Genomic DNA, 17,814 nt, shown 5'->3' with positions numbered 1-17,814 from the left:
CCACATGGTGTGATTTCATATTCTTCCTAGTGTTTTTTCCCCATTTGGTATTAACCAACAACTCTTGATGAATTAGTTCCTGCATAGTCTTCACTTAATTTTCTCACTTTGCCGTCTGTCTGTCTATCTATCTATCTATCTATCTATCTATCTATCTATCTATCTATCTATCTATCTATCTGTACGTATCTGTCTTGACACCAATATGTATTTTTCAGTATAATCAGGAGGGAAATAGGAAAGACTGTGCTTCAACTGTTGTTTTTTTTTTGTTTGTTTGTTTGTTTAGACAGGGTCTTGCCCTGTCACCCAGGCTGGAGTGCAGTGTTAGGATCATGGCTCACTGCAGTCTTGAGCTCCTGGAGCTCCTACCTCCACCTCGTGAGTAGCTAGGACTGTGGACATGCACAACCACACCCGGCTTAAACATGTATTTTTATACTGCTCTTTCATTCATTGCTCCCCATTATTTTGGTGCAATTTAAAAGCTGTTTTGGTTATTCCATAAAATAAAACAACTATTGAAGTCAACTATTTTCTTTCTTGAAAGCCCAGGTGGTACTTGTACTTACCTTAAAAAATGATTTAAGATTTTAAAATGACTTCATCATCAAATGCCTTTTGTTTAACATAGCAAAGGAAGTATTTCTCATTAGCAAAATGTTTTCAGTGATGTGTGGGAAAGATAGTGTTTAGAGAAAATCAAAGGGCATAGGAGAAAAGTTGCAAACTTAAAAGGGTGAGCAGAAAGAGGAGCAAGAGAAGAAGCTGAGGAGTGGCCAGGAAGAGCTGTGTTGAATTGAACATCTGATTTGGGTTTAGTTGATCGCTGTCTCATGTAGATGGCATGAGACTGGAGGGCAAGGATATTTATTTCATCTTTCTGTCTAAAACATCACAGAATACGTAGGAGTGTGGGGACAAAGTTCAGTTAAGAAGACGGAGAGAGAAGCTGCCCAAGGATAGAAGAGTGGTCAGTGGAGCAAAAGGCTTCTGAGAGCAGCAGGATGAGGAAGAAAGGGACCCCTGGGTGTCAGTCTGTTTAGGCAACACAAGAACAGGATAGAGAGATTGAGGAAAACTACTTCTTGCAATAGGGATAATCGCATATGTCATCTGTAATCATTATTAAGAAGTTTAGCTTCAGAAATAATTTGGAAGGAGATTCCTATTTCAGGGATAAATTCGCCAGTCTTGTTAATCTTTACAGATCGAATGTGATATATACATATATCACATGTGAGATATATATATATATGTATATATGGAAATGTCTACAACAGAAATGTAAATGTTTTGCCTTCTCTGCTTTTTTCAGTGACCTTTCTTAGCCATGAGCTAATGCCTAGTCCTGCCCTGCATCTGGCCTTTAGTCTTTGTTGTTGCTGCTGCTGCTGCTGCTGCTTTTATTGCTTGGTTTTTAGTCCTACAGCCCTTCCCATATGATGAAAGGGAGAGAGGGGTGGGAAAAGACAGGGAAGCTAGAGAGAAGAGGGTGGGAAGAAAGACCCACTCCAAGGTAATTTTCTGTCACTCATCATGGTGCTTTAAGGGCTTGAGTTTTAATAAACTCCATTATAATATTAGCCACACTTGTTTAAATCAATGTTTTAGTTAATTTAAAGTTAAAGGCCTGTACATTAATTCATAAATATTTCAACAGGGGTTCTCATACTTTTTTGTGCATGGAAATCACTTTGGCGTATAGACTTTCCCTCACCCCACTCCAGAGGCCCTGATTCTCCAGGTCTGGGTGGGCCCAGGGAAAGGTCTACTGTACCGAGCACTGCAGGCAGCTCTGATATACTGAGCTGGGAGGCTCTTGGAAAATCATTGGCTTAGCAGTCACTATTTTTACCCCTTCTGCCCTGGATCAGGTCCCAAGAACCTCCTCTCATCTCTCCTATTTCTGAAGAAGAAAAGGTGGCTTCTGCCCCCAATACTTCTCTCTGCCCTCCAAAGCTGAGAGGGACGATCAGGTTTCTGTGACCAGCCCCCCGCCCCATCTCCCCCATCCCTTTCTTGAATTCTTATGGCTTTCTCATACATATCCTGGAGCTAAAAGTGGCAGGCTCCTTTTTAGCTATAAATGGGATGGAAAAAGTGGACACTATCACTGAGGGAACCGTATTGGTTAAATATGATGGGACATTTTGACCCCCTGGAGCCAAAGCCATCAAGAAAAAGTGGGTATTGCCTCTGATGTCCTTGCAGGAAGTGCTTCTTCCCTGTGATTTTTGTGTGAAAATATCATCAAGTGGACAGCTCAATATTTATCAGAAAAATCAGGGAAAACTTGTGTAGTGTGGCTTATTTGAGCAAGAATGTGGGATAAAATGAAACACAAAATCATGTAAGGATTATAGTTGTAGACATAATAAGTTTAACCCAATTCCTGGCATAAAGTAGGTATTCAGCATATATTTGTGGAATAAATGAATATATATATATATTTATTTATTTATTTATTGAGACGGAGTCCTGCTCTGTTGCACAGGCTGGAGTACAGTGGTGCGATCTCGGCTCGCTGCAAGCTCTGCCTCCCGGGTTCATACCATTCTCCTGCCTCAGCCTCCTGAGTAGCTGGGACTACAGGCGCCCGCCACCATACCTGGCTAATTTTTTTTTTTTTTTTTTGGTATTTTTGGTAGAGACAGGGTTTCACCGTGTTAGCCAGGATGGTCTCGATCTCCTGACCTTGTGATCCGCCCGCCTTGGCCTCCCAAAGTGCTGGGATTACAGGCATGAGCCGCCGCTCCTGGCCTGAATATATTTTTAATAGGCCCAAGCCCTATTCCTAGCTGTATAATATAGACAAATGAGACGCACAGATAATTTCTATTTACACCTCTTCAGAGAGCTGTGACAGTTTTTAAAATCTCAATTAAGCTGCTCTTTGGTCACAAGATTACCTACCATGATTGTCAGGAACCTACAGCTACCCAGTCACATGGACAGTTATCAGTCACTCCTAGCCTGACTCAAAATGTGTAGGTTAGTCGGCAGTTAGTCATTAATAAGATAATGCTGAGGCCTCAGAGAAGTTTTGAATCCTGTAGTGTTCGGCTGAGAATGGTGTCTTGTGATAGCTGGCTTGCATGTATTAATATTGGGGAAAAGATGTGAATTTGCTAATAATTAGAAGTTGTTAAGTCATTCAGACATATTATACATATGGAAACTAAAGATGTTGGAATAGTAATAGGTAACCAGAGAATCCCAGTGTACTGAATAGATGCTTCAGTGGTTTGATGATTACTGATGGTATAATTCAAGAAGACATCCACATCCAGGAGTGAATGTAGGATGCTGGATTTCAGGACATAAAATCTTGGGATTTTTGTGGTGATTCACAAAAAGCCAGTGAAGTTAATCCTAGGCCGCAGGGAGAAGCCCAGTGCCCTTATTCAATAGATGAGGAAACCACAGCTTTGAAAACGTGCTTTCCCTCTGGGCTCTTTCACTCATTTTTTCTCCTCTTGCATGGTGAGCTGTGAAGCGTTCCACACTGTCTTCCCTCTTCCCACAGTTATTGCTTGATACAGGGGTCAGTAGTTAGGATAACCTCACTGGCTCATATTCTATAGTCCCATTTATATAATATTAATCCTATAACTTAAAAAAAAGGCAACAGAATCATATTATCAGGCTTCTAGTCTAAGAGTCTTTTTTTTTTTTCGGTTTCCAAATGGTTATTTTATCAGATTGTTTGAACATTTAATGTATCCTGTTTGCAATCCAAAATAGTTACCTCAAGTTTGCTGTTTTGTGTGTGTGTGTGTTTACTTTTATTGTATATTTATTTTTCTAAACTCTTTGGCACAATTTTCTGGGGGGCGGTCCAAGAGTCTTTTTTTACTAAGCCCAATTTATATGGCGTTCCCCCCAAAATTGTTAGAAAGTTGTTAGAAAAAAGTTTTTCCTCCATTTCTCTCATTAATAATCTAGACTAGGGGTTGGCAAACTTTTTCTGTAAAGGGCCAATAGTAAATATTTTAGGCTTTGTAGGCCATAAGGTTTTTGTCATAACTACTCAACGCTACTGTTGTAGTGTGAAAGCAGCTGTGGACAATATGTAAATGAATGGGTGTGACTGTGTGCCAATAAAACTTTATCTATAAAAAGACACTTTGGAGTTGGGGTACAGAGGCAATCCATATGGTCCCAGCTACCTGGGGGGGCAGAGGCAGGAGGATAGCTTGAACCTAGGAGTTTGAGGCCAGCCTGGGCAACATAGTGAGACCCTCATCTCTAGTAAAAAACAAAAACAAAAACAAAAAAAAACAATAAAACCATGCCGGGAGTGATGGCTCACGCCTGTAATCTCAGTACTTTGGGAGGCTGAGGTGGGCGGATCACCTGAGGTCAGGAGTTCGAGACCAGCCTGACCAACGTGGAGAAACCCCGTCTCTACTAAAAATACAAAATTAGCCGGGCATGGTGGTGCATGCCTGTAGTCCAAGCTACTTGGGAGGCTGAGGCAGGAGAATGGCTTGAACCCAGGAGGTGGCGGTTGCGGTAAGCCCGGATCACGCCATTGCACTCCTGCCTGGGCAACAAGAGTGAAACTCCATCACCAAAAACAAAACAAAACAAAACAATACAAAACCAAAAACACTGTGGGTCTGGAGCTTTGGCCCACACAGGTGGTAGTTTGTCAACACATAACATTGAGAGATGCCACTTCCCTGCATGGCCAAGATGAAGAACAAATTTTGCATGTAAGTAATTAAGAAAGTTGAGGGGCCGGGCGTGGTGGCTCATGCCTATAATCCCAGCACTTTGGGAGGCTGAGGCAGGCGTATCACCTGAGGTCAGGAGTTCAACACCAGCCTGACCAACATAGAGAAACCCTGTCTCTACTAAAAATACAAAATTAGCCAGGTGTGGTGGCACATGCCTGTAATCCCAGCTATTCGGGAGGCTGAGGCAGGAGAATCGCTTGAACCTGGGAGGCAGAGGTTGCGGCGAGCCGAGATCGCACCATTGCGCTCCAGCCTGGGCAACAAGAGCGAAACTCCGTTTCAAAAAAAAAAAAAGAAAGTTGATAATATTTATTTTATTCCCTGGATAGATTTACTATTGGGTTGCTGGGGAGAAGCCCAATGAGTTATATGCTTGAATTTTTGGTCTGAATTGTCTTTGAATGAAAGCAGAAATGATCACTAACCAAAAATAAAGACACTGTTAATTTAGTTATACTGCACAATAGTTGGGTAACTGGCTGAGTTTTTCAGTTTAGTTTCTGAATGTCAGAACTACAGCCAGAACTAACAGAGAAATTGTCTTCCGTTTTTCCTGCTTTCCTTTATCCCTGCAGGTTTTCTTTGCTTGTTAGCATTCTTCCTGCTTTGTGTCTCCATCTGCCTTTGCAGTACATGCCCCAGACTTCTTATTGCCCACAGATCCCCAACAAACTTGCTTATCCCGGTTCATTGGTTCATTGTCTCAGGACCAGCTCTCAAAAGATAACTCATCTGAGGAACTAATTACAACTGAAGCATAGATTGTAAGAATAATTTTAGGGATTCTTCTTTGGGAAAAAAGATGGCTCTGAGTGGTCTCCAAAGAGAAGACTCACATCATTTCCCCCATTGCCTTGTTAATTGTCACCAAGAGATCAGGAATTTCTCCGCAAGGCTCTGTAAAGGCTAGTCCATGCTGCCTCAAGACCTTTGATAATTGTGTAAACTACTAATAATAGTTGTCTAAAAGATTCAGACTTCTTTCTACCTCTGCCTCCATTGCACCTTTAGCAATCTGGAGTCTCCACAACTTTCTTCATGGAACCACCAGGCCCCTTCTGTAGGCTTCTTATGGAGGCTGAAGGTGTCTACCTGGCAGCATAAAGTAGTAATTAAGGACTCTGGAGTCACTGCCCAGGCTCAAATCCCTGCTGCAAATTGCGAGGTCTTTGGTGAGTCACTAAATTGCTCTACACCTCAGTTTCTTGTAAAAATGTTACTAACAATGATGAAAACATTTGTCTAATAGGTTACTTGTGAAGATTAAATGAAGCAATAGGGTAAAGCCAGGGCTTGGTACACAAGTACTCAATACATGTCAGTTATTGTTATTCTCAGATAGAAATGAGATAAAAGCATCAGCATTTTCTTTTCTTTTCTTTTTTTTTTTTTTTTTTGAGATGGAGTCTCACTTTGTCACCTAGGGTGGAATGCAATGGCGCGATCTTGGCTCACTGTAACTTCTGCCTCCCGGGTTCAAGCGATTCTCCTGCCTCAGCCTCCCAAGTAGCTGGGATTACAGGCACACACCAGCATGCCTGGCTAATTTTGTATTTTTAGTAGAGACAGGGTTTCACCATGTTGGTCAGGCTGGTCTTGAACTCCTGACCTTAGGTGATCCACCCGCCTCGGTCTTCCAAAGTGCTGGGATTACAGGCGTGAGCCACCATGCCTGGCTCAGTATCAGCATAATTTATATTGAGCTATATTTTGGTTGCTCTGGCTACGGGCAGATTGCCATTTAACCATTAGCATTCCTTAAAGACACTGAAATACAGGCTCCCTGGCTCCTGAAAGGAGCATGGTTTAGGAATCTGACCCACTTGGATTTGCACATTGCTCCTGCCTACTAGCTCTTTGACCATGGTCAGGTAACATTGCTTTACTGAGTTTACCATTTATAATTTTTACCTATGTACAGCTGTATGGACAGTACATCATGGGAGAATGCCAGTGAAATGGCCAGTTCTTGTTAAATATTTTTATTTTAATAATGGTCTTAGATGTCCTCCGTTTATATCTAAATATCTGTGGAGTTCTTGCAAGGCATTAGGCCAGGTATCAATATCTTACAAATTGGGAGAATTAGTTAAGGAAATATTTTTGGAGAGAAGAACATCTTTCTTTCTTTCTTTTCTTTTTCTTTCTTTCTTTCTTTCTTTCTCCCTCTCTCTTTCTTTCTTTCTCTTTCTTTCTTTTTTTTTTTTTTTTTAATGAAGTCTCGCTCTTGTTCCCCAGGCTGGAGTGCAATGGCACGATCTCAGCTCACTGCAACCTCCGCCGCCCAGGTTCAAGAGATTCTTCTGCCTCAGCCTCCCGAGTAGCTGGGATTACAGGCGCCTGCCAGCACGCCCAGCTAATTTTTGTATTTTTAGTAGAGACGGGGTTTCACCATGTTGGCCAGGCTGGTCTTGAACTCCTGACCTCAGAGGATCCACCCACCTCGGCCTCCCAAAGTGCTGGGATTACAGGCGTGAGCCACTGTGCCCAACAGAACATCTTTCTAAGCAAGCTGTCTGTTCTGTGTGCAGACAAGGCTGGTCTTGGATAATATATCATTGGCAGTTTGGTCCAACGAGCTCAGAATGCAGAAAAAATCAACCTAAATTCTTGACTCTGTTAGTGACTCACTGGATCTCTGTCTTGTCCTGTAAGGAGTGGATTGGCCTATGTATATTCTAAGGATTCTTATTGTTCTAAAACATAGCCTTTGTGTGTATAGGGCAGTGATATGGCATTACTTATGTCTCTACACTGATCTGGCAAGAGGCATCCAACCGTCTAGTGTTGTCACGGAAATGTTAGTTGGTCGGAATAGTTTCTTTGCTTTTAACATTGCAGGGTGAGTAGCAACAAGGGTTTTGTCTTTGTGGTTTTATTTTTGTTCCCCTCCTTTTGTTTTGAATGATATGTGGCCCAGTAATATATTAACAGTATAGAAATGAAGAAAACATTCTGCGTGACTCAAAAGCTAGCATTTTTTGCTGTCATCAACCAAGGAGCTGGTTTGGAGAACAGTAAATACCAGAGGTTCACGGAAGTGGGAAGCACTACCCAATTAAATAAGTATAGTGTCCGCCCCAACCACCTGCTATATTCACAGGTTGTCGATGGCTCGTGTGCGTCATGTGTAAATGCACAAAATCCTTCTCTACTTTTAACAGGAATATAATGAAAACCTGATTTGGCTGGACGCTTCAGTAAAAGCAGTCAGACTGGTTTTTACACATAGACACAATCTGAACTGATGACCCGTTCAGTCATTTAACCAATTAACTTGATCAATAACCAGTTAGTGACTTTATTAGAGGTCCTCCATGGATCAAATAATTCAAAGCACCACATATAATTAAATATGAGATTATGAGTTAGTTATGGATACAAACAAAAAAACATTTAAGTGAAAATATCTCAGTATCTCTTTAAAATGTCCATTTCACACAAATTTGATTTAGGATGAAAATTAATGTAATTCTGTCAAAGCTACATAGAAAAGCGGCTCCGTATGCAATTAAAAAAAAGCAATACCCAAACATTTACTTTAGGGATAGTCTCTGAACTTTGAAATATCTATAAAATGGTGTATGTGATATAACTGGCTCTTTCTGTTGGAGGTGACGTTAACTGTCACCAAGGAACTGGTAATAAATACATTATGAAATCCCATAAATCAACATTAGCAAACACAGCCCTCAGCAAACTATCTTTCGATGACTACTATAATGATTAATAAGAATGTGAAGTCCAATTAATATACTGATTTTTCACTCTTGAACTTCATCTAGTTCATTAACATAGAAAATATTTAATCCCTCCCATCTTCAATCTAAATCTTAATCCTAATCCTTCTCTTCAGTCTCTGATCGTTTCCATCCTAAAAATCTGGCCAATCCCACAACCCCGTTTAATTACCTTTCCATTTCTTTCCTTCCTTCTGCCACCAAGTTTCTGGAGTTGTCTGAGGCCGCAGGAAACTAAAGTGACTGTCCTAATCGCGCAGTTAAAAAACTGTGGAGCCACATCTCAACCCATTTCTTCTGCGTGGCATCGTCTTTAATGTGTCCTTCCTCCACCCCTTCCTTCTGTAGCCCACGCCCTCCGGTATGTAAAGTGATGTCTTTGCACGATGTGTTGGTCTCAAGTCCCTCTCTATTCTCCTATCATTACTCTAGCTTACTAATTGATCTGTAATTGATCTTCTAATTGATCTCCTTGTCTCTTGCTTCTCCCCTTTACACAACAGCCAACAAGCCCTCTTCAAATTTCAGCTCTGTTTATGGCATTCCTCTGAACAAAATCCCCCGTGGCTTCTTATTGTTTACTAAATAGAGTCCAAACTACTTACTGTAGCATTCAAAGTCCCCCACAGTCTACTTCTTCAGTTTTACCTTTTATTTTTAGTTTGACTATGCTCTATTCAAAACAACAACAGGGAGTGGGCGTGGTGGCTCACGCCTGTAATCCTACCACTTTGGGAGGCCAAGGCAGGTGGATCACCTGAGGTCAAGAGTTCGAGACCAGCCTGGCCAACATGGTGAAACCCCGTCTCTAATAAAAATAAAAAATTAGCTGCGCGTGGTGGCAGACGCCTGTAATCCGAGCTACTCAGGAGGCTGAGGCAGGAGAATCTCTTGAACCCGGGAGGAGGAGTTTGCAGTGAGCTGATATTGCACCACTACACTCCAGCCTGGTTGACAGAGTGAGACTCCATCTCAAAAACAAACAAAAAACAACAACAAAAAACACCAAACGACAATAGGGCCTGAAGTTTCCTATTTCCTCAGTCTAATTGGGCTTTTCCAGGGCACTTAGTTGTTCCGGTTACACAAGGCTGCTTAGAATGTGGGAGCAGGAAGGCTTTCTCTAAACCTCACCAACGGCTAGCCCAGCAGTCTTGGTGACCTACTTGATGGAGTGCCAGTTTGTCCTACTTCTGGCCATTTCTGCTGTACTGACCATTCAAGATTCAACTTAAATACTAATTCCTTCATGAAACATTCCTTTATGCAGCCTCCTCTCATCTTACTTGCTTTGCCATTTCTTATTGTAAATGTCTGTGCATGTGTCACATCTCCCCTTCTATGCTGTAAGCTCCTGGAGCAGCTCCACAACAGTGTCTTAAAACAATAGTATCCGGTTGGGCACAGTGGCTCATGCCTGTAATCCCAGTACTTTGGGAGGCCAAGGCGGCCGGATCATTTGAGCTCAGGAGTTCAAGACCAGCCTGGGCAACATGGTGAAACCCCATCTCTACAAAAACATACAAAAATTATCTGGGCATGGTGGTGGGCGCCTGTAGTCCCAGCTACTAGGGAGGCTGAGGTGGAGGATCATTTGAGCCCAGGAGGTGGAGGTTGCAGTGAGCCGAGATTGCACCACTGCACTCCAGCCTGGGTGACAGAGTGAGGCCCTGTCTCAAAAACAAACAAACAAACAAACACAAACAGAAACCCACAGTAGAATCTGAAGAATTGTCATGAGGCATGGCACAAATAATTTATTCTTTATAACAGTTCCAAGTACAATGGCTTTACTGTAAGAGGGGGAATTACATGGTATGTGAATAATATTTCAAAACAGTTGTTATAAAAATAATAGTTCAAATCCTAATATTTAGTTATTTATCTGTTTTTTTGAGACAGGGTCTCATTCTGTCTCCCAGGCTGAAGTGCAGTGGTGTATTCATGGCTCACTGCTGCCTTGGCCGCCTGGGCTCAAGCAATCCTTCCACCTCAGTCTCCTGAGCAGCTGGGATTACAGGCACGTGCCACCATAACGGATAATTTTTAAATTTTTGTAAAGACAATCCCACTATGTTGCCTAGGATGGTCTTGAACCCCTGGGCTCAAGAGATCCTTTTGCCTCAGCCTCCCAAAGTGCTGGGATTACAGGCATAAGCCACCATACCCAGACTGAATCCTAATATTAACAAATGATTTTAAGTTACTTAAAAATAATTTTAGGCTGGGCGCGGTGGCTCATGCCTGTAATCCCAGCACTTCGGGAGGCCGAGGCGGGTGGATCACGAGGTCAGGAGATTGAAACCATCCTGGCTAACACGGTGAAACCCCGTCTCTACCAAAAATACAAAAAATTAGGCGGGCGCGGTGGCGGGTGCCTGTAGCCCCAGCTACTTGGGAGGCTGAGACAGGAGAATGGCGTGAACCCGGGAGGCGGAGCTTGCAGTGAGCCGAGATCTCGCCAGGGCACTCCAGCCTGGGCGGTAGAGCGAGACTCCGTCTTAATAATAATAATAATAATAATAATAATAATAATTTTAAGCAGGACCTGGTACAACATGGCAGATATAGCATGCACGCGTTTATCTCCTCAATTTCTCCGGAATTTTCTCCTCAGTTTCATCTTTAATCCCAATACTTTGGGAGGCTGAGGCAGGAGAATCGCTTGAGCCCAGAGGTTTGAGACCAGCTTGGGCAACATAGTGGGATTCTGTCTCTACCAAAATTTAAAAATTGGCTGCTGTGGTGGTACATGCCTGTAATTTTAATCATAATAAATAAGAACTAAAGAGAATAAGCTCAAAATAGTGATAAGACTGGAAGAGGAACTGATCAAGAGAAGGCAGATTTCAACGTATTTCTGGAAGATGGCAAATGGATAGAAGAAGATACTTGCATTTAGTAATAAAGAAATAGGTGATTCAAATTGGCCTCCTCTTGAAAATTAGGACAAAATTAAAAATATACCTTATTGTAGGCATTGGAGAGGTAGCAAGACAGTAGGGAAATATTGAACCCCAAGGTCTAGTAGAAGACAAAATTCTTTTTTTCTTTTTTCTGAGATGGAGTCTTGCTCTGTTGCCCAGGCTGGAGTGCAGTGGTACGATCTTGGCTCACTGCAACTTCCACCTCCCGGGTTCGAGCAATTCTCCTGCCTCAGCCTCTCGAGTAGCTGGAATTACAGGTGCACGCCACCATGCCCGGCTAATTTTTGTATTTTTAGTAGAGATGGGGTTTCACCATGTTTGCCAGGCTGGTCTCCAACTCCTGACCTCGTGATCTGCCCGCCTCTGCCTCTCAAAGTGCTGGGATTACATGCGAGAGCCACCGCACCTGGCCAGAAGACAGATTCTAAGAGGAGAGTTCTGGGAGGCATTTGCCCGTTCCAGAAGAGGTAACTAAGAAGCTGTGAGGCTGAGCAGTGTGGGGCCAACAGGACAAAAGTTGAAGTCTTAAATATCTACCCCTCAACACACTTGCACTTTGACTTAGGATCACAAAGAGCTGCACTGTAGGAGATAGTGAACCAGAGAGTGAACTGCTCTTAGAGGAACTGCAGGCCAGTTTCAAATCATTACAGCTCTGAAGTTGGATTAAAGTGATCCTGACTTACTCATGCCCCCAGCAAATATAACTATATTACTATTTTATGGAGGAATGGAATATTATCCTGGGCCTCCAATTATCTTTACAAATAATTTTGCAAATGCAGTTTCCAGCATGCAATAAACAAATAACCAAGAAAGTAAGAAAACATGAATAAGAACCACATTATAGTAAAAATGCTAAAAACCAAAGGAAGAGAAAACCTTAAAAGCAGTCAGGGAAAAAGACTGATTATCTTCAAAGGAACAACAACTTGACTCATAGCTGACCTTTCAGCAGAAACGAGAACTAGAAGATAATGAAGTACAATCTTTAAGGTGATAACAGAAAATAACCACCAATATAGAATTCTGTACCCATCAAACACATCTTTCAAGAATGACAGTGAAATAAAGACATTTTCTGTTAAACAAAAACTTACAGCAGCAGAATCACACTAAAGGAAACACTAAAGAATGTTCTGTAGGTAGAAGAAAATCTATCCTAGAATAGTAGGTCAGAGATGTGAGAAGAAATGAAGAGTAATGTAAACAATAATAATAATGTCTTATGTGACTTGCAATAGCTACAAAATTAAATATACCACAACAGTGGCAAAATAAGAAGGAATATATATATATGTGTGTGTATATATATATATATATGAACACACATATATATGTGAACACACACATAGAAATATAGATAGTGTTTTGAGGTCCTTCAATTCTGGAATTGTCTAGGTAGAGAGTAAAAATACAAATAATATTAGATGACTATTATTGGATTACTATTATTGGATAAATTAAGGATGCATACTGTAATTTCTTGGGTAGCCACAGGAGAATGATGATAAAAGTGTTTGTATGCACCTAATAATGTATTATAGTTTTAAAATGTTCTAAAATTTTACAAAAATTGGCTGGGCACTGTGGCTTATCCCTGTAAACCCATGTAATCCCAGCACTTTGAGAGAATGAGAGGGGAAGGATTATTTGAGCCCAGGAGTTCAAGACCAGCCTGGGCAACAAAGTGAGAGTCCCGTCTCTACACACACACACACACACACACACACACACACACACACACACACACACACACACACACTTAGCTGGGTGCAGTGGCGTGTGCCTATAGTCCCACCTACTTAGAAGGCTGAGGCAGGAGGATCTCTGAGCCCAAGAGTTTGAGGCTGCAGTGAGGTATGATTGCACCACTGCACTCCAGCTATAAAGTCTCAACAAATTTCAGACTTGAAATCATTACTGAATTGTTCTCTGTTCGTAATACGAGTAAGCTAGAACTTAATAACAAAAAATAAGTGACAATCAGGATCACAAATGATAAAGAGGATCTTACAGTAGGTTGTACAATATTAAAAATATCTAGCCCTGTGATTTGGTCTGATTAAAAGAATGTGGTGGAATTGTCAATGTAGCACTTCTGAGAATAAAGAGACCTCTTTCTCTCCCCTCCCTTCTTGGAGACTCTGCCACTGCCACTGGGAATAATAGCAACTTGGAGCTTGAGGCCATGTAGAACAGAATTAAGTTAGCCCAGCTGTCTCTGCTGTGGCCCCAAGTATGTGAGAAACCCAGCCAAAATCAACAAAGCTGCTTAGCTGACTTGTAGCTAATTGCAGATGCACGAGTGAACCCTGGCAAGACTAGCTCAAATCAGTAGAAACACTCAGCCAACCCCTAGACTTGTGAGAAATATGTAGTTGCTTTGGGTAATGTAGTAATAGCTAAATGATACAGGCAGTAAGTCAAGAAAAAACAAGGTATAAAGATTGAAAAGAAAAAAAAATCTGTAGTTATTTGCAGATGGTCAAATTATGTATACAGAAAATCCAAAGGTATCCATAGATAGCCTATTGGAATTAATGAGTAAATTTAGCAAAGTTGTGGAACTCAAATGCTAAAAATCAACCGCATTTCCATATAACAGAAACAAATAGAAAATAACTAAAAAAACCTTTCAAATAACATCAAATCATATGTGGCACATAGAAATAAACTAACAAAATCTGTGCCAAAATTCTCATGTAGAATTATAAATCATTGGCCGGATGTGGTGGCTCATGTCTGTAATCCCAGCACTTTGGGAGGCCGAGGCGGGTGAATTGCTTGAGTTCAGCAGTTTGAGACCAGCCTGGGCAATATGGCAAAACCCTGTCTCTACTAAAAACACAAAAAATTAGCCAGGCCTGGTGGCATGTGCTTGTAATCCCAGTTACTCAGGAGGCTGAGGCAGGAGAACAGCTTGAACCCAGAAGGGAGAGGTTGCAGTGAGCTGAGATCACGCCACTGCATTCCAGCCTAGGTGACAGAGTGAGACTGTGTCTCAAAAAAAAAAAAAAAGTATAAATCATTATTTAGAGACAAAAAGGAATAAATAACTAAATAAATGGAAGGATATGCCATATTTATGGATCGAAAAAGTCAATATTGTAAACATGATGATTCCTTTCAAATTCACTTATAAATTCAAGATAATTCCAAAGAAATCCCAATAGTTTTAACATTATTAGTATTATTTAGAGACACAGTCTCATTCTGTCACTCAGGCTCGAGTGCAGTGTACAGTCCAGAGCTCACTGCAGACTTGACTTCCTGGCTTCAAATGATCCCCCCACCTCAGCCTCCCAAGTAGCTGGGACTACAAGTGCACACTACCATGCCTGGTTAATTAAAAACTTTTTTTTGGCTGGGCATGGTGGCTCACACCTGTGATCCCAGCACTTTGGGAGGCCGAGGTGGGAGGATCACAAGGTCAGGAGTTCAAGACCAGCCTGGCCAACATGGTGAAACCCCATCTCTACTAAAAATACAAAAATTAGCTGGGTGTGGTGGCGGGTACCTGTAATCCCAGCTACTCGGGAGGCTAAAGCAGGAGAATTGCTTGAACCTGGGAGGTGGAGGTTGCAGTAAGCCGAGATTGCGCCACTGTACTCCAGCCTGGGTGACAGAGCGAGACTCCGTCTCAAAAACAAACAAAAAACTTTTTATTGTAGAGATGGGGTCTCACTATGTTGCCCATGGTGGTCTCCAACTCCTGGCCTGAAAGGATCCATGCTAGTATGCCTGGCTAATTAAAAAAAATTATTTTTGTAGAGATGGGGTCTCACTATGTTGCCCAGGGTAGTCTCCAACTCCTGGCCTGAAGAGATCCTCCTGCCTTGGCCTCCCAAAGTGCTGAGATTACAGGCATGAGCCACCATGCCTGGCCCTCCAACAGCTTTTGTTTTTCAGATGTTAACTGATTCCATAATATACATAGGGCCCAGACTAATGGGAAGTTTCTCTTGGAGAAGAAAAACAATGTTGGAGGCCTTTTGTTGCCATATACTAAAGCCTATTATAAAGGTATAGTATTTAGGACAAGGAAAAACAAATAAATCAATGAACAGAATAGAGAATCTGGAAACAGACCCATGAACACTTGACTTACATAAATGGTAGTATTTTACAGCAGTAAGAAAATAATGGCCTTTTTATTAAATGGGGCTGAGACAATTGAATAACCCTATAGAAAACATGAAAATTGACCCTCATTGCACACCATTCACAAAATCAATTTTGGGGAGTTGAGGAGCTAAATGTGAAAGGCAAAACAATGATGCTCCCAGGAGATTCTAAAAGCAAGTATTTCTGTGGCCCTGGGGTAGGAAAAGTTTTTTGTTGTTGTTTGTTTGTTTGTTTTGAGACAGGGTCTTACTCTGTCACCCAGGCTGGAGTGCAGTGCTGCAATCACAGTTCACTGCAGCCTTGACCTCCTGGAGCTCAAGCAATCCTCCCACCTCAGCCTCCCAAGTAGCTGGGACTACAGGTGCATGCCACCACACCCAGCTAATTTTTGTAGTTTTGGTGGAGACTGGGTTTTGCTCAGTCTGGTCTCGAACTCCAGAGCTCAAGCAATCTGCCCACCTTGGCCTCTTGAAGTGCTGGGATTATAGGTGTGAGCCACCAGATTTCTTTTTTTTTTTTTTTTTTTTGAGACGGAGTCTTGCTTTGTCGCCCAGGCTGGAGTGCAGTGGCGTGATCTCGGCTCACTGCAAGGTCCACCTCCCGGGTTCACGCCATTCTCCTGCCTCAGCCTCCCGAGTAGCTGGGACTACAGGCGCCCACTACCACGCCCGGCTAATTTTTTGTATTTTTAGTAGAGACGGGGTTTCACCGTGTTAGCCAGGATGGTCTCGATCTCCTGACCTCGTGATCCGCCCGCCTCGGCCTCCCAAAGTGCTGGGATTACAGGCGTGAGCCACCGCGCCCGGCCCAGATTTCTTAACAGACCATAAAAACATACTAATCAAAAAGGAAAAGCTGGGTGACAAAATAATCTGTACAACAAGCCCCCATGACATGAGTTTACCTATGTTACAAACCTGCTCATGTATCCCAGAACGTAAAATAGAAGTTAAAAAAAGGAAAAGATTGATAAATTATACCACATTAAAACTACATACTTTTTTCTCATCAAAGGCACTTTAAAAGAATGAAAGCGTAAGCTGCCTAGTGGAGAAAATATTTGCAACACATATAACTGACATATAATGTGTTTCTTCACATTAAAAGAAAAACATGGTTAATTCGAAATGGTCATGTTATAAAAGTTATCTAAGTTGGGCACAAAATACATAAAATGTGCCCAGTATCATTATTAATAAGGGATATATAAGCTATAATCACAGTGAGATTCTGGGATTCAGCACCCCATCAGAGTCCCCAGATGACAGGCGAAGAGTTGGCAAGAGTTGGTGAGAATGCAGAATGGGAGCTCTTTTATACCACTAACAGGATTGTAAATTGGTATGACTACTTTGGAAAACAGTTTGGCATTCTGTACTGAAGTAAAGATATGTATACCTTATGACTCTGCAACTCTCATCTTAGGTATATAGCCAACAGAAAACCATGCAAAAATAGACACCAAGAGATAGGTACAATAATGTTCATAGCAGCAAGTTCTAAAATAGCCCCAAATTGGAAAAAATTCATATTCATCCATTAAAAGTAGAATGACTGGCCAGGTGCGGTGGCTTATGCCTGTAATTCCAGCACTTTGGGAGGCTGAGGCTGGCGGCTCACCTGAGGTCGGGAGTTCGAGACCAGCCTGGCCAACATGGTGAAACCCCGTCTCTACTAAAAATACAAAACTTAGCTGGGCATGGTGGCAGGTGACTGTAATCCCAGTTACTTGGGAGGCTGAGGAGGCAGGAGAATTTCTTGAATCTGGGAGGCGGAGGTTGCAGTCAGCCGAGATCACACCACTGCACTCTAGCCAGGGTGACAGAGTGAGACTCAGTCTCAAAAAAAAAAAAAAAAGTAGAATGACTACATCAATTATGTCATATTCTTCTACTAGAATACTACACAGACATGAAAATGAGCAAACTACATTTACATTCCATGACATAGATGAAGCTTGCAAATGCAACATGGAATGAAACAAGACCTAAAAAATTATTTACTGTAGGATTCCGTTTATATAAAGTTCTCCAAACCTAATTATGAGGCAAAACCTAACTATAGTGTTTAGGAATGCATGTAAGTATAAAACTATAAAGACAATCAAGGAAGTGTTTACCAATAAAGTCATGAGAATGTTTATCTTTGGGGAGGCACAGACAGGAGTGGTAATTGGCAAGAGCCTCGAGAGAGGCTTCTAGGTGCTAACAATGATCTGTTCTAGACGGGAGGATGGTTACATGGGCGTTGATTTTCTGATAATTTATTGAGCTC

General features: G+C 41.8%; 1 long non-coding RNA gene across 5 annotated transcripts in view; it reads left to right on the top strand.

Moving 5' to 3' along the window:
• LOC134756653 (uncharacterized) overlaps positions 1-17,814 on the top strand; it is a 95,233-nt gene that overhangs the window by 36,359 nt on the left and 41,060 nt on the right. For 2 of the 5 annotated variants that reach the window (XR_010129608.1, XR_010129610.1), the window contains exon 4: positions 5,757-5,917. The exons of the other annotated variants lie outside the window; for them this stretch is intronic. This is a non-coding gene — a long non-coding RNA (uncharacterized lncRNA). The remainder of the gene's footprint in view (positions 1-5,756; positions 5,918-17,814) is intronic. 5 annotated transcript variants of the gene reach the window in all.

Source organism: Gorilla gorilla, chromosome 11, assembly GCF_029281585.2.
Source record: "Gorilla gorilla gorilla isolate KB3781 chromosome 11, NHGRI_mGorGor1-v2.1_pri, whole genome shotgun sequence".
Lineage (NCBI taxonomy): Eukaryota > Metazoa > Chordata > Mammalia > Primates > Hominidae > Gorilla > Gorilla gorilla.
This window is presented reverse-complemented; position numbering and strand designations above follow the sequence as displayed.